Raw genomic sequence first — 14,272 nt, 5'->3', positions numbered from 1 at the left:
ATAAAGTTGTGTCAAAACAGAACACAAAGCCAATTTTATCCAAATGGGATCATAATTTACAAAATGAACATCATGCTGTTTTGAAGAATGGTTCCCACCTGGGTTATGGCTACTCAGCAGACTTTTTTAGTTACTTCAACCTTTTCATTTAACGGGAAAAGGTTTCACTGATCATTTCTGACAGCAATTCTGAAACACATCATCGCCCAAAATTATGTTTTTTGATGTCCGGTGAGCAAGGAACACGAGGATCTGCTTGGTTCGGTTTGGTTCAGCCTGGTGTCGTAGCTTAACGTTAGCTACGTTAGCTAAATAGTGTTAGTTACATAATATTAACCAGAAAGCGTTACGTTAGCTACGGTTACATTTACTCATTTGGCAGACTTATATCTGAGGAACAACATACAAACATCAATAAAGCATCAATACAGTAAGAGATCTAGGTGACAATAGATACTACTAAGAGCAGCAATAAATACTACTAAGAGCTATTAGCGATTACGGCATCAATGGGGTAAAGACCAAGGGAAAGAAGTAAAAGTTCACAAAAAGTGCAATCAATACAAGAGAACCGTAAGGAGATAGAAGAAAATGAGCACAGGAAGTGCATGTTAGAGGTTAGGGGATGGAGGTGTTAAAAGAGTACATGTTCTCAGAAGAGATGAGTTTTCAAAAGCTTTTTACAGTTAAAGAGGGACACCCCTGTTCTGATGGCATGTGGTAGCTTGTTCCACCATCATGGGCCTGATTTTTCTTATGTTGTATAGACCAAAGTGGCACAACCAAGAGACAGCTGTAACATGGTCTGAGCAGGACAGTTGGTCATCAATCATCCCAAGTTTCTCACCACCCTGGTTCGAGTGATAGTTGAGGAACCAATTTGTTATGTTGTGGTGGATAGACTGCTTGGCTGGAATGACCAAGAGTTCAACCTTGGAGAGGTTTAGGTGAAGGTGGTATCATCTGCATAGCGGAGGTAAGAGAAGCCATGTGAGTGAATGATCAGCCCCATTGAGGTGGTGTAAATTGGGAAGAGAAGGGGCCCTAGCGCTGAGCCGTGGGGCACTCCTGTGGCAAGGCAGTGAGAGGAGGACAATTTTCCTTGCCACGACACATTGTAGGAATACCCAGAGAGGTAGTATTCAAAACACAGGAGTACTTTGCTTGCAATGCCCATTACCGAGAGTGGGGACAGCAGGATCCTGTGATTGACCATGTCAAAGGCAGCTGACAGGTGAAGCAGGATAAGAACAGAGGACTGGGCTGCAGCTTTAGCTGACCTTAGGGCCGGAATTATGAGATGTGCGAGACATAGTATTAGCTATGTTAGCTAGCTAGCTAACTATGTTAAAGGCGTTAAGAGCCCCCCCGAAGCCACTTACCCTTACCCTAACCATCACAGGGGTGTGTGCCTAAACTACTGACTGTATGCATGTCAACTGGTTAACTCTACAGCTAGCCTTTGTGTTGCTGTGGTCTATGGGGACTAAACTATCTAACTGATAGAACCTTTTGTGTTCTGTGCAGAGCTGCTTGAGTATGACTGAACAAAATCCTGTGATCTTAAAAGGAAATGAGGAAAATTGATGGATAGGCCTCCATTGCCTGTACTTTTTGATGGATGACAGCAGAAGGAGGGGTTGTGGGTGATTTCTATGGCGTCTAAAAATGTAAATTCTAACCCTTTCAAAAGCAGGCGAAATTTGTGCTGAGAGGTAATAATTTAAACACAGTGGAACAGCTGGTTTCAGAGCTGTGCCTTACATTTGAGTAGATGTGTGCCTATGTGTGTGTACATGTGCAATATCTGGAACCCATATGTGAACACTTGTATGATGAAGCATGTTATATTTCCTTTCAATCAGTTACATCCGCTCACAACGTTTGACTTCATATGCATATGCGGGCAAGTCAGCCTCAGAAGCCAGGAGCCAGTTATGGTTTTTCAGAGAGCTCTCCGGCTGTCCCCAGCAGGTTGCACACACACATCTCCACAGATATTTTTCTTCTCTCTCCTTTCCATTCAAGTGTCTCACTTCTTCTATAAACCTGCAAAACCTTCTCTGACTTCAAACTAAGAAAGGTTTTTGCAGTACAGAAAACTAAACTTGACATAAATGAATCATGCGTAGAAGATGTTGTTAAATTTACATTAATTGATGATGCTGGTGATTTCTAATTGTAAAGTTTATTGTGTTCAAGAGTTGCTCGTAGTGCATGTAAAAGTGTTTTTGAGATAGCTGACGAGTGATGGTTTCCCATTTGTGTTATGTGCTGGTGTTTAAGTGTATCTGTTGGATAAGACTACCTATACTATAATTTTGGCTCGATTTGGTGGTCGACATAAACTAATGTCCCGATCGACTGGTTGGGCGCCCTGGGTCTAGACTTGCTAGCTTCAACTTTCTTAAAGTAAAGCAAAATTTATCCTTCGAAATGTTGAAGATCATAATGGAATAGATGTCTTAAATAACTGCTGGTATAGGCTTGTTGGACAAGAGACATACAGGGTTACAGGGCTCTTAAGCCTCATGCATTCACTGAGACACACGCATTTCAGCCAGTTCACACTCTCACACGCCACACCTTGTATTTCTCACGCTGAGAAGTTAGTTATCAGATAACATCCTCGAAGTTGTCCCCGCTATATACAATTAATGGACGAGAATTTTTCTGCCGAGTTCATAGCGTTCACTGTACTGAAATGCCAGAGTCGTTAAGCCGATCAGAAATTAAAATGTGTTGTTTCCGGGTAAATTCTGTGATCCCGTTGCAAGCATGTTGGATGCGCGTGCACACACGGAGTGAAAGTTGGAAGCGCTAGACCCGATGGATGCTATAACTTTAGGTGCCAAATCACTTGCCTGTGATCAAAGATAGTGAGAGCAGCTGATGTTGGGGAGTAGCCTGTAGCCAAATTCGTGCTAAAAGATTACTGATGCAATCAAAAACTCTCTTGCAACCAGAAGCTTTGGATTTTTTAGCCAGTGGTGAACAAAGTAACTTCGGCTTATTCAGATCTATTTTTCCTAAAAAAAAAAAAAAAAACATGCTAATAGGCCTACCTAACTGTAAAAATACTCTGCAATACTGCAAGTACTGCATTGAAAAAGTTAAGTAAAAGTAAGCTATGTAAGTAGGCTATAAGCAGGAGGTAACATGCTAAAAATAAAGGTAGCCTACTCAAAGCAGAAAGAAAAATGTCCCCTATGACTACTATTTCTACTATTATATATTATATCATTAGATTATTATTCCTCATGCATTAATGTAGTTGGTTGAGGTTGAACTATTTTGTATCAGACTGCAATTAATGATTAGGCCTACTTTTATTATGTATTAATCAGCTGATCATTTTCTCCATTAATCGATTGAAATAAATACTGATAATAGTGAAAAATGTTGTCACAATTACCCATGCTTGTTTTGTCACTCCAAACCTCAAAATGATTAAAACGACATTAAAATAATCAAAAGTAAAAGCAGCAAATCGTCATGTTTGTGAAGCTGGAACCATGAAATGTTTTCACATGAAAAATGACTAATACCAAAACAGCTGCCAATTCAATTTCTGTCAATTAGCCTAACTGATGTAGTTCTACTAGCTGGACTTAAAAATAGAATGTTAAGTAATTTAATTTATATCAAAACATCCTATTTAACGCTCTAAAAGCCTATAGCTAGTAATTGAAGCTGTCAGATAAATGTAGTGAAGTAAAAAGTACAATATTTCCTGAGATGTGGTGAAGTAGTAGAAAGTGGCATGAAAAGAAAATACTCAAGTATAGTAAAAATACCTCTGTGTACTTAAGTGCAGTACTACTTTATTACTGTCCACCACTGGGCTTAGCTTTGGCTACCTGAAACTAAGAAAAGGACTAGAGATGCGTTTCTATATTTTGGCTCTGGACAGAAAGCTATCATCCATCATGACGGTGTAAATGGCTGGCCACAGGGCTCTAAGGGGGAGCCCCCTACCCTGTCATCAAGGCATTAAAATGTGCAACAAACACTTACAACAATAGATATATATATATAAATAGTCTTTTATCAGATTTACCTATTGTCATAATTTTTATTTGTTTTGGTCATTTATGGTAAAAATTAACTGTAGTAAAAACTTGCCATAAGCCATGTAACTGATATCTCAGCTTATATTATTCTCATGCACACAAATGAAGTTGTATCAGTGAAATGGCCCATTAAGATCTACCGTGTGATCTACAGTACAATAAATCCATGTGTGATTTATGAATACAATTTTTCAAGAACTAATGCACACACCATCACAAATATCATCAATAATGAGTAGTCAGCTGAGAGAAGCTGAGAGGTGACTAATGTAGAATCAGCTAAAAAGGCTCAACCACACAAAATCTTTCAATATTACAGGGTCAACAAAGTTTTAATAGGAGAGTTAGGCATCGCCCTCCATTTGATATATGGTTTTTGGTGTATATTTGTGTTGTTTACACATGCCAGCAGTCTTAATTTGGTGATATTTCAGAGCGGAATTGTCACTTCATTTCAGAATAAGCCTATAAACCAGGGAAGGTGCTGACACATGAGAAGAGATATGAGAGGTAGGATTAATCATGTGCCACAGAACGTGTATAAAGAGCGACGTAGCTTAGCAAAGCTGGAAGGAAAGAGGCAGAGAGAGGGAGGGAGAGAGCAGCGACACAGGCACAATGATGGATGAGTATGGTGTGGATTTACTGCTCTCCCTATGACGTTCAACTCCACCACCATTCAGCTGAGGTTGGTACTAAACTAACAGCACACGCCAGGTGAGGCAGTATCAGGTCTCATCAGCCATCTTAGCAGGACAGGTAAACAGGGCAAAGTCAAAAGCCAGGGTCAGGGTCACCTACTGTGTACCAGCCAGAAACCACACTAGACCAATATATTAGTCTAGAGTTTTCCACCTTCAGTATGATTTCTGGGACTGCTCCTGAATATTCAAATACATATATTCATTCATATATTCATACAAATATTCATTATTTCCCAGTTGGTTTATTTGTCCTGGGAAGCTGAGGAAAACAAATCTACAGGAAAGCTTGGCAGTTCACTCAGGCACGGACCCCAACATAGATGAAAAACTGTAAAAGTGGTCAGGATAATGGAAAGTTTCATGAGCAAACTTCATCACAGTGATGAATATTGGCTGGCTAATATGGCTGAAAGCACCAGAATAAGTAAGTAAGTGGACCTTGAATGGCGATTGTTTTGTGTGATTTTCCCAAGGTCAAGATGAACTGTTACACTCAAATTTTAAATTAAAATGCGGAAAAAAGTGCTGAAAATGTTCACAGTAATGGAGAGTTTAAACATCTGAATATCTAAACAAACTTAATTTGCCGATGAAGACTGTGTGATATGGTTGAAAGCTCTAATACAAGAGACTATATGGTATTTGAATGGAATGGATTTATTTAAAGCCCCCCTCCAGTGTATTTTGACATTTCTATGATATTTAATATTTTTCTGAGTCATTTCCTTACAATGTTGATTACCCACATAGTTCGCCAAATATTTTTTGACAAATAGCTTAAAATTTTGTGCTCAAAGTTGCAAAAGTTGCTTAGTTAAAATGGGGTTGTGACATATGACTATAGTAATTCCATAAGTCATACGTCATTCTCCAAGCTTGCGCAGGCGCACTGTCATGCCTCGTTATGTCAGAGCATCAAACCGATAAACATCGTTGTGAGTTAGCTAAAAAATTTATCATGTCATTTACTTAGAACTTACAGTCGGTATGTCTCTCTGTGTCTGATTGTTGGTTTGTCTTTCTAGTTTAGTTAGCTAAGTTAACTAATTTGTAGTTAGCCAGGTGTAGTTAGCTAGCATAGTTATGGCAGAAAGTTAGCTAACAGAGGGTTTATTTTTTAGTTTCCTCCTCTTGGTTTAGTGTGGTGTTCACTTTCATTAAGGCATCTGTGCGTGCGTTGTTGGAGGACAGATGACAGAAGACGCGTCGCACGTTCACCTGCCACCGTCTTATCTACAGTCTGCAGCATGCATTTTACTGACAGCCGTTTCACCAATGCATCGGCGGAGGCAACGGTATCAGAAGTCTGTACATACAGTTCAACAGAGTAATAGACCTCCCCACCCCCGCGGTAAAGTAACCGCACCATAAAACGTAGTGGGAGATATCGTGTGCAGGACCATCGACTGTATGATTGATAACAGCTGATACGCGCACATTAGTTTCTATCATGGGTAAGTAATAGCTACTCCTGCCAGACAGTAAAGTGTACTAAACTTTACAGTGTAGTGATGTTAACACAGCATACCTTTAGTGAACACTCCAACTGATCAGTTTTTGGTTGTCATGGTAATGTATGACGTCCGTCTATTAACCACACCCCCATTCTCTGTTTGAGAAAGAAGGTTAACCAAAAACGGCAGTTAAAACTGGCTGCAGAGGGGCTTTAACCTCTTAAACACAGACACTTATTTCCAGGAAAAAAAACTAAAATAACATACCCAAAATAAATCAGTAATAATTCCTGAACCATTTGGCCTAGATACATAATATGAATCAACTATGAACCTATTTATTTTTCTAGTTAAGAGTAAATGGAGATGCAATAAAGGAAAATCTGATATTTTCATCCTCTCCTGGTATATATTCTATATTTTAATAGCAATATCACCATTAAAACCATCATCCAACTCATTATAATGAAACTGAATATCTTCTAATACACCTGGAATACAACTGTAACTGTAAATTTGATGAAAAGAAACAATAATAACAGTTATTACCAGTGATGTAGTCTACGTGATACGGAGGTGTACGCCGTATACCCACTAGGAATGTGAAGGAAGATAGGAAGATTTCTGTATACCCACTTAAAATAGCGATATAATACGTAACAACATCATTTTGTGACAGAACTTGCACATGTTTATTCATAAATTCACACCATTTGTGTTGCGAAGCTCTGAAGTGACGTTTGCGGCGTCCGTGGCCTGTGACCAGGATCTGACGTCAGTTACCAAATAACAACACAGCTGCGTGGCGGTCACTCGGCGCACGTTTGAAATTAACTAATGTGAATCACTGAAGGAGATGTGAAATGCGAGCAAACTCAAACTGCCCTCTTTCAGTGTTTTGGTAAGCCTGCTGCCGCTCCGGGTGACACTGCAGCTTCAGCAGATGACACGAACATTAAAGTTACTGAAACACAGAAAACGAGCCAGATGAGGCTGATGCTGTCGTAATGTTAACTGCTGAGTGAAAATAATATATAGCCCTATGTTATCATTAAGGCTATCATTAACAGAACTGTAACAGCATTATTGGTCTATTGAATTGAATCTAGAACTAGTAACCTAATGTTAATGTGGTAGATCAATGAATGCGGGACACTGTGTGTGTGTGTGTGTGTGTGTGTGTGTGTACAGTAGTAGCAGTTCCTGGATGCTTGCTCATGCATTTAAGCTGATACAGTAAATAACCTACGTTTGACAATGGTTTTTGGAAGATAAGTGAGCTTGAGAGGATGTGGCACCTTTTGGTGTCCTCAATGCTAATATTCTGTAATGAATGAGTTTTGGTGATAGAACTGCACATAAGCCTATGTTCCGTGAAATGTGCATTGAAAGTTTCCAGATGATAAATCCAGATTTATATAACATCCAAGGCTAAATGTAGCTCTTAACTGGCTGAGTTAGATGGTGATTAATACTAAACATTAGACATTTCCATCATAAATTGGTGCAGAACATGTCCAGAATGCAGGAAATTAAATGTTTAATGCTCAAAATCTTCTGAGGGAGGACCCCAGACCCCCCAATTGTGTACTCATCGATGAATATTTCTTTAAATACCATTAAAATTTCTTCTAGTCTTGATCTCATGACCCCAATATTCTGGATTGTCACATCTCATATGCTAAGTGTTTTGTCACAACTCTAATCTGAGCCCTAAAATGTCTCCACCACATTTGAACACAAAGTGACGCCCTTGCCCACCTGTAACTGTCACTGGCTGTTAAAGTCTTTGCGTTGCTGATAACACACAGCCTAAGCAGTCCTTCAGAATGCTCTCTATTACATGTACATGCATACTGTATGTATTAGTGAGTGTAGTGGCGCTTACGGGACGTCACGCTGGGACGGGGGAGTATGAGACTGGGAGGGAAAAATCACAGTACACTCACTAGAAAAAACTAGATTACAATTTCTCTAAAATATACCAGGCGAATGTCCATATTTTGACCATATTCACTGTTTAAATGTTCAGTTTTATTGTGAGTTTTCTTCAAAACACTATTTCTCTCCATACAACCACGTTCCAAGTAACATAAAGCTTCCAAAACATTGAAGTATTGATGAAAACAGTGAATATTGATCAAGATTTCTGTGACCAAAAGCACTCCCATGCTTTACAGGCCCACAACTTGAGAGCAGAACATCCTACAGGGCTCTTTCTCTTCGTATTGAAGAGACGAAACGTATATTGGATATCTGTGTAGCTCCTACGAGTTGGCCAGTAGAGGCCGAAAAAGACTGTCTGTTCCAAAGCAGCACTTCTTCTCTCCTTCATTCTGAGAGAGAAACAAAACCTTAGAGCTCAGGGGGATTGCACAATACCAAGATGGCGGCCCAGGCGATCTTTTACACTCAGAAAACAGCTGTTTTTGGACTGAAAACAGCAAAAATGGCAAATGGCAAAAGTAAATCAGCGGCAGCTGACAGCTTATTAACTACTGTAAGTCAACACCAACTGCAGACTCTTAAACCCAGTGTAACGTTAAATTAAGCATAGCATTAGTTCAGGCAGGCAATGCTCATTCCAGCATATCAGCTGACAGCTCAGCTGATTCCTCTCTTAGCATTCATTGGCAAATTCCAGACAAGGCACCTATTTAAGCTGCTGTAGCCTATCTGCCTGTCCTCGCTGCTTCCTATGCAAAAGCTCATAACCCACTGCCACCCCTGCTCCACCTTTCAGGATGTGTCTGATACGGATGCTCAAAAATCATCGATCCGATAAGTATTGGCCAATCGGGCATATCTCATTATCGTAAGCATACTGGGGAACTAATTTGGCCGAATAGAACCAAACATGCTAACATGCACCACCGCACTGTTGCACTGCGGGCGTCATGTCGCTGTGCGCGGATGGAGCCACACAGATGCAGTTTAGGCAGCTAGCTCCTGTCCCCCTTCCCTCTGCCTCTGCGTGATTCACTGCAGATAACAATGTGCAGATTGAAGCTACTTGGCAATCTAAGCTTAACAGTTAGACTACAGACAGCTTTCATTTAGCATTAGCGCAGTGTGGTTTTAATAACATAGAGGATGAGATGTTGGTTGGAGACGTGGTCAGAGCGGATCAATTAACCCCTTCTACATTTTATGGATATATCGACAAAGTTGTCTTTTACTCTTGATGTTTTGTTGCATGCTGCAGTGGCTTGGGGTTACCTTCACTTCAATGTGTCCACGACCTATCTCTGCACTTGTCACTGCGGGCTCACACGCACAGAGCAGCAGAGGCTGCATCCTGATAATAAATAGTACGGTCTTCAGTGGCTTTCCACATTTGGAGATCCCAGAACAGAGCCGTACCGCCAAATATAACTCGGCAAAAGTTCCTGACTGAACTAAATAAAACTGTAACGTTACATGATCAACAACAACTCTGTAACTTGTTTTTCACAGAGCACAACGATGTAATGTGCAATACAATCAATGACAGCTTATAAACAACTGTAAGTCACCACATTCCCAAGACTCTCAAACCAGTGTAGCGTTATAACTAAATAAAACTGTAACATCACATGATCAACAATAACCTGCAGCCACCGTTAATAATTAACATGATGGCAGCCAGCCAATGTAAATGATTACGTTACCACCACAAGTTTGGCAAGTAAATAAACACTCATTCATCTTTTCATAACACAGTTGGAGTTAACCTCCGGTAGGTCATAGCTAAAGTAAGAAGCAAGCTAACGTTAGATGGCCAAAAATCTTTACTAACCTCAGGTTACCAAACTATTTTGCATTCAGCACTTGTTTATTTGGGTCTTGTTGTATGAAGTTTTAAAGCCAAAGTTTATGATGAATGGCACAGGAGCTGCTGGTGTTTGTTGGCCTCTCTCACGTGTGGCCGCACGCAGCTGATAGCTACTACGTGTAGGTAGGTTATAGGAAACGGAGGGAGGGGAATAACAGTGAGCTCATCAGATGTTTCCTAAAAATAAATGTTCACAAGTCCCGCACCTCAAGTCTGAATCAAGTCTGAAGTCTTTTGAGGACGAGTCTCAAGTCACTGTTTGTGCTACTTAAGTCGGACTCGAGTCCGAGTACCCATCTCTGTTTGGTGTGGATAAAAATGGTTGGTTTGAGATGCTAGCTGAGCCTCCTAGCTTCACGGAGGTATGTGGCATACATAGGGTGACAAACTACTAGGACAAACTACTCGTCCATGGATTTCCCATTGGCATTTTGAGGCGAAAATCGATCTACCTACCTGATACTGGGCAGGTCCGTGCTGCACTGAAATTGATCATTCTAATAATACTTACAATGGGCAAGAAAGTCAGATGATCAGAAAGGTTCAAACTTATTCAGATGAGAAAACAAAGGCAAACTGTAAAATTATTACCCAAACTGTCCAGTGTCTAACCTTGGTGTTAATTGTACTTGCTGTAATTGTGTGGACATAGTTTTCCTGTGCAATAAAGGATTATTACCGGGGTAAACCAGGGCTGCTAACTTTTATTTGACCTTCAAATAAAGTGGTTTAGATAATCTGACCAAATGTTGGCTTGTTCACAACTTGCATGAATAAATGTGTTGCATGTCTCATCTGACTTGGTTCTCGTGACGTTACCTTGTTCTGAGATATCAGCTATTACTTTGTTAACTTCACAGTATTCTTGACCAGTAGAAATGCTGAGTTAGCCTATGAAAATATGATCCATGTTGTAATTATAATCAATCTATAATTATCCTTTAAGACCAGACAAGAGTTCCAAAAATATAATTGTGGTCTATTTATATCCTGTCAGAATTTCCACTGGTGTTTCTCAGGGGCACTAATTTTACACTTTAAGTTGAATTCACTTGCCATAAGGTGTACAACTCTGCCTGCGCATGCAGTTATATAATGCCTTCTGTGGCTCTGGAGGACCTTTCTGTAGTCTGTGTTAGAAAGTGCAATATTAAATCACTGGATTGCACCTGGATGTGCCACCTGCATATATTAGTATTTTGACATAAATAGTAAATAAACAATCAGAGAAACGGTACATTGTCTGAATAAACACTGCACTGATTAATTATGTGTGACCTCTGCAGTTAAATTATTGGTGTTACATTAGGATATATATTGTTTGTTTTTTAAAATCTTGCTCAATTGTTCAGTTGTTTAGTATAAAAAATGCCCATCACAATTTTCCACAGCACATAGTGATGTCATCAAATTGCATGCTCTGACCCAAACAACCGAAGTATGGTCAGTTTACAATGAACTGAATCAGAGAAAAAAAGTTTTATCCTGAAAGGCTGAAGTGGTGTAATGTATCTAGACTTCTTCCCTGATGTCGAGCTACATATACAGAATATGTCATGAAACTTAAAGGGGACCAATTGTGTTAATTTCCAGCTCTGTATAGTTATCCTAGAACCCCACTAGAGTAGCTGTGTATGATTCACAGTTCAAATAATTCTACTGGCCCTTTATGCAGCCCCTGAGTACATCCTCGGTCTGAAACATGCCATTTTAGCTCCTGTCTCTTTAAGGCCCCCCTCCCTTAAAGCCAACTCTCTTCTGATTGGCCAACTTCCAGGAAGCCTACCAATCCCCCAATCTGGGGCCCAATCTCAATGTCCACACTCACAGACTCAGACTTTGAGGCGCGTTTGCAGTGAGTCCGTGAGGGCTTAGGGCTGTCCCAATGTCAAATCATTAGCCCGTCTCTCACAGACATTTTGAGCCCTTTATGCACCCTTTTCGTAATTTCTGCAGACTTTGCCTGAGGGAACTGCCCACAGTTCAAAGCGTTGTTACGTGAAACACGGGGGGGTAACCAGGGGAAGCCCGGAAGTTGTAAGGCAGGAGCCTGCAAGACGTATAAATCGGTCGCTTAAGTGCCTTGGCCGAGAAGAACATGTTTCAGCGTCGTCGAGGTAACGTGATAAGCCCTTTTGCACTCAATAACTTACCAGTTGGCGTCAATTAATGGTGCGTTCAATTTATTTCAGAAGTCGGAGCTGGGAATGATGTCACGCCCGAGTTGACCGCATTCCAGTTAACTAGTCAGAAATATTCGCTCAGTCATTGTTTACATCTAGCTAACTAAAATGTATTATGCACATATATTATACACCACAGCGGTATTTCCCCATACTAAACATAGTAGCAACACTGTGGACACAGTGGACAGTACATTGTGTACAAAGATTTATATGAGACACAAATACACAGAAGTGCTAATAAACAGTATAAAGTACAGCTTTCACTAACAGTTGCTACACGGAGCAACCATCTTGGATCTCAAAGTAGGGGTTAGAGCGCTTCTCCTGACTTTCCAAGTAAATCTGAAAATCTGACTTAAGGGGGGCCATAAGTCTGTGGGGGGGATCAGGGTTTAGGGTGGAGCTTGGGAATGGGCCCCAGTGTTGTGAGCAAGCCCCTGGGAAGCGCGCCAAACTGTGAAATGACAACTTCTGGGTCAGGCATGTGATGCACACTGGCCCCAAAAGACTTTTCCCCATAGACATGGTGAAAGACAAACGATGATAATTATCTATGAGAGTCTCAACCCCTGCAAAATGACTTGAAATGAAGAGCTGCATGTTATTTTATCCAGAGAAGTCTCACATGGCCAGACCCATCTCCACACAGAGCACAGCAGGAGTGAGGGGTGTGGTACTGTGTGAATCAGAAATGTCAATACATACCCTCTATTCCTCATGACTGCCAAAGGTGGTGATTTGCACCTCGATACTTCTTTATGCACACATGCAGATCCAGTATCTGTAATACAGAGAGTAATATTCAGACCAAATCAAATCAAATTTATAGATGTATTCTACAAAAAGGAGAACTTTGGTGAACAGTACATAGAGCACAAACCTATATGAAAAATGTCTTGCCTCCACCCATTTTGAATTAAAATCACACCATGGAAATGTGACCCACTGACTGATTCTCAGCTCCCAGGATGTGGAAAGACTCATCCAGTTTCTAGTTTGCATGACAAACGGGACGCAGTCTAATTTAAAATATACCCACAGATAAGAGTAAAACTCAACTCATTGGTGTAACATTTTTCGTCAGTTCATTAAAACCAACCCACTGATTGTGTGGACGTCTGGAAAAATTAGTTTTATATTTGAAAACTGGTCATGTAAACAGCTGACCACCACCCCCAAAATTTGCATTAACTAGTCACAATGCCATTTACTTCTTTGTCTACATAGATCAGGGACTTGTTTTCATACAACCCATCAAGTTGTGACCACTGCTGTGCAGAACCTTCACGTGAAAAACCAGTCATGTAGAAACAGTGTCTCCATTACATAGCGTGTAATCCAGGGGTGGTAGCTGTGACAGCCTTCTTGGGTACCCCTTGGGTATTTTTGCTGAGATGTTTATGTGGATCTTCAGCTTACAAAAAAGGGCATCTTGTCCTACATCTACTGGAAGAAATTGCACTGCTACAGTTTGCAGGCTTGTTATCTAATCAGCTGCAGCACATTAAACAGCTTAAAAACATGCTTGCAAATATAATTTTGGACAGTTTAGATGCTGGTGTGGTCCTTACACTTCAATACCACTGCTAACTACACGCTTATAACATGTACATAGACTCATAGACCAACCAGAGGCTAAGAGAAAAAGAAACATCTGTGATGTCCTTTTAATATTAAAAACTATTTACAATAAATAAAAAATACTAATATTATTATTGCACTTATTGACTTTAAAAAGTAAATCACTCATTGTGATTCAGTTGGAATTTAAGAAATTTAAACCAAATTTAAAGGCTGGAATATTCAGTGTTGATTGGGCTGTAATAGGCATAGTGCTTGTGCATTAGAAAAAGAAGTAATAAGTCTGTAACAATATATGCCTTTCAGGTCCACTTACTAAGGACATGGACAAGTATTCTGCCTCTAAGGGGAACAAATTAAATTACTGACAATACATAATCTGCAGGCCACTTCTTTCTGATTTTCTGCTTCAAATCAGACTGTAAGTCATCCCATGCAGTGCAGCAATATGCATTTTGAA

At 40.2% G+C, this 14,272-nt stretch overlaps 1 protein-coding gene across 4 annotated transcripts in view; it reads right to left on the bottom strand.

The window, feature by feature from the left end:
- LOC119909522 (heparan sulfate glucosamine 3-O-sulfotransferase 5) overlaps nt 1-14,272 on the bottom strand; it is a 107,827-nt gene that overhangs the window by 34,533 nt on the left and 59,022 nt on the right. For all 4 annotated transcript variants that reach the window (XM_038727776.1, XM_038727775.1, XM_038727778.1 and 1 more), the window contains one exon: nt 12,937-13,012. The gene's annotated coding sequence lies outside the window, so the exon portion shown is untranslated. The remainder of the gene's footprint in view (nt 1-12,936; nt 13,013-14,272) is intronic.

The sequence above is a fragment of the Micropterus salmoides genome, unplaced genomic scaffold (assembly GCF_014851395.1).
Source record: "Micropterus salmoides isolate LMB-PRFRI ecotype aquatic unplaced genomic scaffold, ASM1485139v1 Ms_hic_scaffold_18, whole genome shotgun sequence".
Taxonomy (NCBI): Eukaryota; Metazoa; Chordata; class Actinopteri; order Centrarchiformes; family Centrarchidae; genus Micropterus; species Micropterus salmoides.
This window is presented reverse-complemented; position numbering and strand designations above follow the sequence as displayed.